Source organism: Eupeodes corollae, chromosome 1 (genome assembly GCF_945859685.1).
Source record: "Eupeodes corollae chromosome 1, idEupCoro1.1, whole genome shotgun sequence".
NCBI lineage: Eukaryota > Metazoa > Arthropoda > Insecta > Diptera > Syrphidae > Eupeodes > Eupeodes corollae.
The window spans coordinates 206,617,089-206,623,088 of NC_079147.1; positions in this window are offsets into that span (position 1 = coordinate 206,617,089).

A 6,000-nucleotide genomic window follows, 5' to 3' on the forward strand; every position below is an offset into this window, starting at 1 on the left:
CTAGTTAGGTTGTGATCTGTATATTAATATCATACAAATCAATGGAGTATTTTTTGGTGAACCCTTTTATAATAGCAAAGAAGCTAATTTACCAAGTGATGCAAAAAGTGACAGAATGAAATGCATCTGTTAACACAGATTATAAGACAGAAATGTCTGTCATTCTATTAAATTTTTGTTAACAATCGTCAACTTTTATCGTTCCTAAACGTCAAGTTTGTAACGATTTGTAACAATATGACGTCATCACATCGTTCCTTTTTTTGTTTTAAATTCATTTTTATTAATTCAATCTTAAAATATTTGAAGCTAGACAAAAATTCATAAAACTTGCCTAATTATCCATAACTTACGACTAACTTACTGGTCCCATACGGACACTCTAAGTTAAAATATAGAACTTAATATTAATGCCTTTTGGCCTCAAGATCTATTTTACTGTAATTTATTTATTTATTTTTGTTTATTAAAATACATATTAAAAAAAACTAATTTCAATATTTTTTTTTTTATTTTTACTTAAAAACTACTTCAAATAAGGTCCTTAAATAAAACTTAAAACTAACTCAAGCTACCAATTCTACCTATAAACTACTTTAAACTAGAACAACCACCACAGTAAATATAACTATCTTACATTTGTTGTTTTTAATTTTTTATTTTCCTTGTTTTGTTTTTTTTCTTATTCCATTTTTAAATTTTTTTTTAATTATAAGCCTATTCTACTTAAAACTAAAGCCTTAAACTATAAAACAAGTATGTAAGCCGGCCAAGGCTTAAAACCCTATGCCTACTACCCACTATCAAGTGCCGATTGAAGCCACCAAAACGGGTTCTCCTGCTTCACCCTATCATTTTGGTCCCATTCGCACACAGCCCTACTGAAACGAAGGAGCTTTGCTCCACCTTCATCGTCTGACGTGGTAGATTAGCGGAACTACCAATCTTTCCTGTATCAGACCGCATCTATCTAGAAGGAGGAATGCCTCTGGTGGAATGAAGCCGGTCAAGCATGCACTTTTAAAATACTTGTCGTTCGGATAGAACGCCCCAAAAATTAAACTGTTGGTCAAAGAAATAGCTCTTGCAAAGTGACCTCGAACGAATTTTATCACGAAATTGTCAAGCCCCGTTGTATAGGACCTCGTTGGAATAGTAATGCACATAAGAAGATTCGGATGTTCGCTATAAACCGGTACAGCGTCGTAAAAACTGCCGCTTAAACACGCGAAACTTCTCCATCTGCATTTATGTGTCCGATACCGAGGTACTTCACTACATTTTTGCTCGCTAATGGCTGCCCGTGAGATCAACGATGACAATCTTGCGCCAATTCTTACACGTATCCATCGTGGCTCTAGCTACCGGAACAGAATTTTCTCCGACTTCTGGACTTTTATTTTCGGTTTCCAGTCGTCGCAATATCGCTGAATCGTGTCGAAATCACGCTGCAAGGGACTCTAATTACTTCAACCTTTCGGGCCGTTCTGTACGCAATTATAGATCGCCGGCGTACGCAATTGACTTTGTAAGACTACCTATCAGATCGCTGTCGTAAATGCTGAAGAGAATCGGCGAATTCACCGATCCCTGTTGAAGACCATTTTTAATTAAGAATGTTGTGGTATAAGTTACATTGCCACTTTTGACAACAAACTTTGTACTGTTCATTCGGAATTATTTTGTAGTGCGCAGCCCACTTAGTCAGAGCCATTGTTTCGAAAACTTTGCTGATGCTCGGAAGAAGACTAATCGACCGAAGATTTGACGGGTTGGAGTTGTCCTTTCCCTTCTTAGGGAGAGGATGAACCACAGCGGTCTTCCAATGCATTGGATAATATGCACTATTCAGTGCATTATTTAAGAGTGTGGTGTAAATGTCAATTGTCTACATCGGTAAATGTCTTAGTACAACGTTGGATATCGACACCTGCTGTTTTTTCATTTTTTATTGAATTGAAGATGAGCTGAAGCTAAACCTTCGTCATTAACAAAGTCTCGTTTTCTCGGCGATTATGGCATTTGCCAAAGAATTGTCATTGTGTCATATCATTTCGAAGGTAAAAGTGATTAAGTAGGGCTCTGTTTTCCAGGTCGTGGTTGGGGGGAATGCTAACATTCACCTTGTACACTTGCTGGAAAGCAGCTCCCAACGATTCACTTTTTCCTTCGGATCTTCAATTATGTAAAAGTCATCGTCAAAGATGGCTTCTTCTGGATCTATTTGCGCTGTCCTAAATACGTCCCTGTTCTCTTCAGTTCTTTGGAGTTTCAGACACGGAAGGTCATTATCGTACGTTTTCCTGAATATCTTGTTGATTTTAGGGAACATACTAGGGTCACTGGAATTTACTGACCGAAACTTGCGGTCACAGTACTTTTTAATTGATAACCTGTAGTTCTCCTTAATCAACAGATTGACATTTGTTTTTAACGACTTCAGTGTCCTAACCTGCGTTGCAACGTATTCCTCCAACTCCACGCGTTCGTTCGGAATCTGAATTACAGCAGCCAGTCCGCAATGGTCACTGTCGTACTCGACTGTCTGCAAGCAGTTTCGAGGGTGATTACCCGCATAATCCGCAATCATACACATCCGCTTCCCTTGAGTGAGAGAGATGCCTACAACGCAAACTTCTAGCGTCTTGAACTTGAGCAATTCATTGTTGTATATGATTTTATATTTAATGCCTTTTCGTGGAAAGAGAGCTACACCGCCCCTTGATTGGAGTCGGGCCGGTCTTTTCTTACGATATTGTATTTTTTCGCTAGCCATAAACACATCTCTTCGTTTAATCCTAATCAGTGAATTTACATTCACAGCTAGGACTTTTAGGGGCGTCTCCGGCAGCGCGCCCATTATCGTCTAAATTGCACCAGGCCAGGCAACAAAGAGTAGAGATGATCTATCCTTTTGCCTCGCTTCTTTATCTGACTTTGCAGCCCTGTTAGTTGACCTTATATGCTCAACAACAAGGCTACAATGTCAGGCTGCACCTCTGATGCCTTAGGCATAGGGGCCTTTGGGGCAACCGTTGGTGAAGCCTGTCTCGTGTTCCCATTCCTTGACACCATTTGGGCGTAGGAAAACTTTGGATCCACAAATTTTTGTGTTGGAGCCTGTCGAACTGTTCGACTTCTTTTGGCTTTTGAAAGGCCTGTTTTTGTTTTATTCCTTGCACCATAGGGCAACCCTTATAGCTAGCTGGGTGTCAATGGACACACTTGAGCTTTGTTAAATCCTCCCCAGCTTGCACTCTCCATTAATGTGGGTTTCGGAGCACCTGACGCAGCCCAGCTGCATATTGCAGTTGGCTCCGGCATGGCCGAACCTCTGGCACTTCGTACACTATAAAATGTCGTAGTGCCTTTTTAATGTATCCCAGTGTACGTGAAAGGCTTGACCCCGATAAAATCGAGATCATCTGTGCCTTTTTCACTGAGCTCAGCTAAGAGCGCCTCCGATTCCGTGCAGGAACTTATGCCCTTCATTAGGACCGTTTTAAAATTCTCTAATTTTTTTTTATAAAAATCTAAGCATTTGATAGATGAAAAGTTTTATAATTTACCTTATAAATTTGTACTACAACTTAAGAGCAGTTTATATATTCGATAAATATTTAAGTTGTAAAATTTATAAAAATACAAATTTTAAATTTTAATATTGGTAGTTTGACAGATTAACATATTCTAAAGTTAAAGCTTAATAAACACGATTGGAAAATCTTCCAATATGAACAGATTTCCATCAAAACATTTTAACCTATTTTCTATGAACCATGTTAACACCAAATTGTATGTGTGTAAAGTGACAGAAAAAAAATTGGCAGTTAATCTTTTTTCTATATTTACATATCACTTCTTGCAATCGTTTTTACTAGTCTTAACACCCAATTTATTGTATTTAAAAAGAATTGGACGATTGTCCACTAATTGGCACGACCTGCTGTTTTTACTTCTAAAATAAATTTTCATATTTTTTGTCATCTGTCTAGAAAATTGTCTTCCAATGAGCCTACCAATTTTACCCGTGTTTTTTTTTTTGGAAAATGTATAAATAATATAGTAGGATTTTACACGAATAATAAAAAAAATATCCGTAGTATGAAAACTACCGATAAAAGTCAAAGCGGAATCTTACTACGGATGGGATTTTGACATTTATACGAGTCTCGAATGGATCTTACGGTGATTTCGTTCTCAAATGTTGGTACAATTAATATTGCATTCGTGCATTTGGAATCGTGTTTTCCATTGGCGAAAAAAAATCAATCTGTTACTGTTGAAATTATTTAGTTTTGTTAATGAAAATGGACTAATTGGGCCTTTTTGCAAGAATAGAAATATAATTAAGTTATGCTATATTTCCAATAAAGGTTTATCTCAGATTAGATTTAATAAATCTTTTTGGTTTTTCCACCGCACAAGAAGATTTAAAAATGATTAAGTTTTACAGCACTTTTTAAAATGCAAATTGTGTTTTTATGTTTCTTATGAAGTGAGATAGTTTGATTCGTGTTAAACGCCACCACGTGAATTTGTCACGCAAAAATGCCATTGTTTTTTAAGCTGTGTAGCAAGTGGCACCGTCCTTTTGAAACAATATATAGTCCACTTGTAAGCATGTAAATGCAAGTCTTTATGCATAATTATTTACAAACGACGAGCGTGAGACTTACAAAATGAATTAGTCTGAAATTGAGAAATCCAGAAAAACACTTGACGTTTAGGTGTAGTTTACATTCAACTTCAAAATTGGCCCTTAAAACAAAACCACTTCTTACAAAGATGGCAGTTTTGTTAGGTAGCTGCAACAAAATTTGACGGTTCGTATCTACTAAAAAAAACTTTTTTCAATACTTTTTTATTGCACCATCATTATAATTTTAAAAATATCTTCCACTTCATCATTTAACTTTTATTTGCAGCAAATAGATGAATGGGAAATGTGAAACTTAACTAGCTTTGAGAATGGCTGCGTTCAATCCCGTGTTGGATAGGTAAAATTTAAGATACTTGAACGAGGTGCAAAGTTATTGTAAAATAAAATTTTCTGTGAGTAATTTTAACAATTCACCGCATTTTTACCAAAATAATGCAAATTTTATATCAAGTTTTGGTTTCCTCTAAATTATACCATATGTAGAATCAGCAGTCTTGTCAGATACTCACATATCCCAGAAACTATTTTATACCTTTCTTTTTTGATAGCTAAGCCGCTTTAGATAAGCTTTTCTTTTACACGTAAGACACTTAACACAAAAAGGTGTCCGGTCTAAGATTGAACGCAGCCAATGCACAATTACACTACAAATGTAGTCAATCCTGAAATGTCATATTAATGACTAATGTAAACTTATAAAATGAGAAACATTTGCCTTCTTTTTTGTGTTTATTTTTTTTATTCTCTACTATCAATTTCATTAACTAAACTTTTGTGATTTTACCGAACAGCTTATTGTAAAACGTCAAAATCAGTGTCCACAAAATGTTAAGCCAAAATGTTTACACTACTTCGGATGCGAAATGTCATTTTATTTCGTTGCTGAATGTAACCAATTAGATTAAGTTGTCTACGCAGTGACTACATTAGTCGATTGGTAAAGTTCGTTTTGATTTAGCTTTTCCAAAAACCTCAAAAATACTTTCTTTGCAAATAAAAACTTATATTTCTAATTATTTAATTCTGGGTAAAGTTTAAATCAAATTTGTGTTATATTTTGGTATAAGTGCTTGTGCCAGGTTTCAATTATGCTGAGCTGCAATTTTAAAAGTAACGGTAAGTCTTTTTGCAATATTTAAAAGTTATTAAAGTACCTACTGTACAACAGTTACAATAATTTATAAAGAATTGTTTAAATGTAAAAGCATGTCTCTACATTAATAAGATTGAAGATTCAAGTCTGGCTTTGTTGAAAACTTGAACCCGATATCGAACTTTCTAAGCTTATCTTTTTATTTGGAAGCCCTATTGAAAACAACAGAGTTTTTACTCAAAGC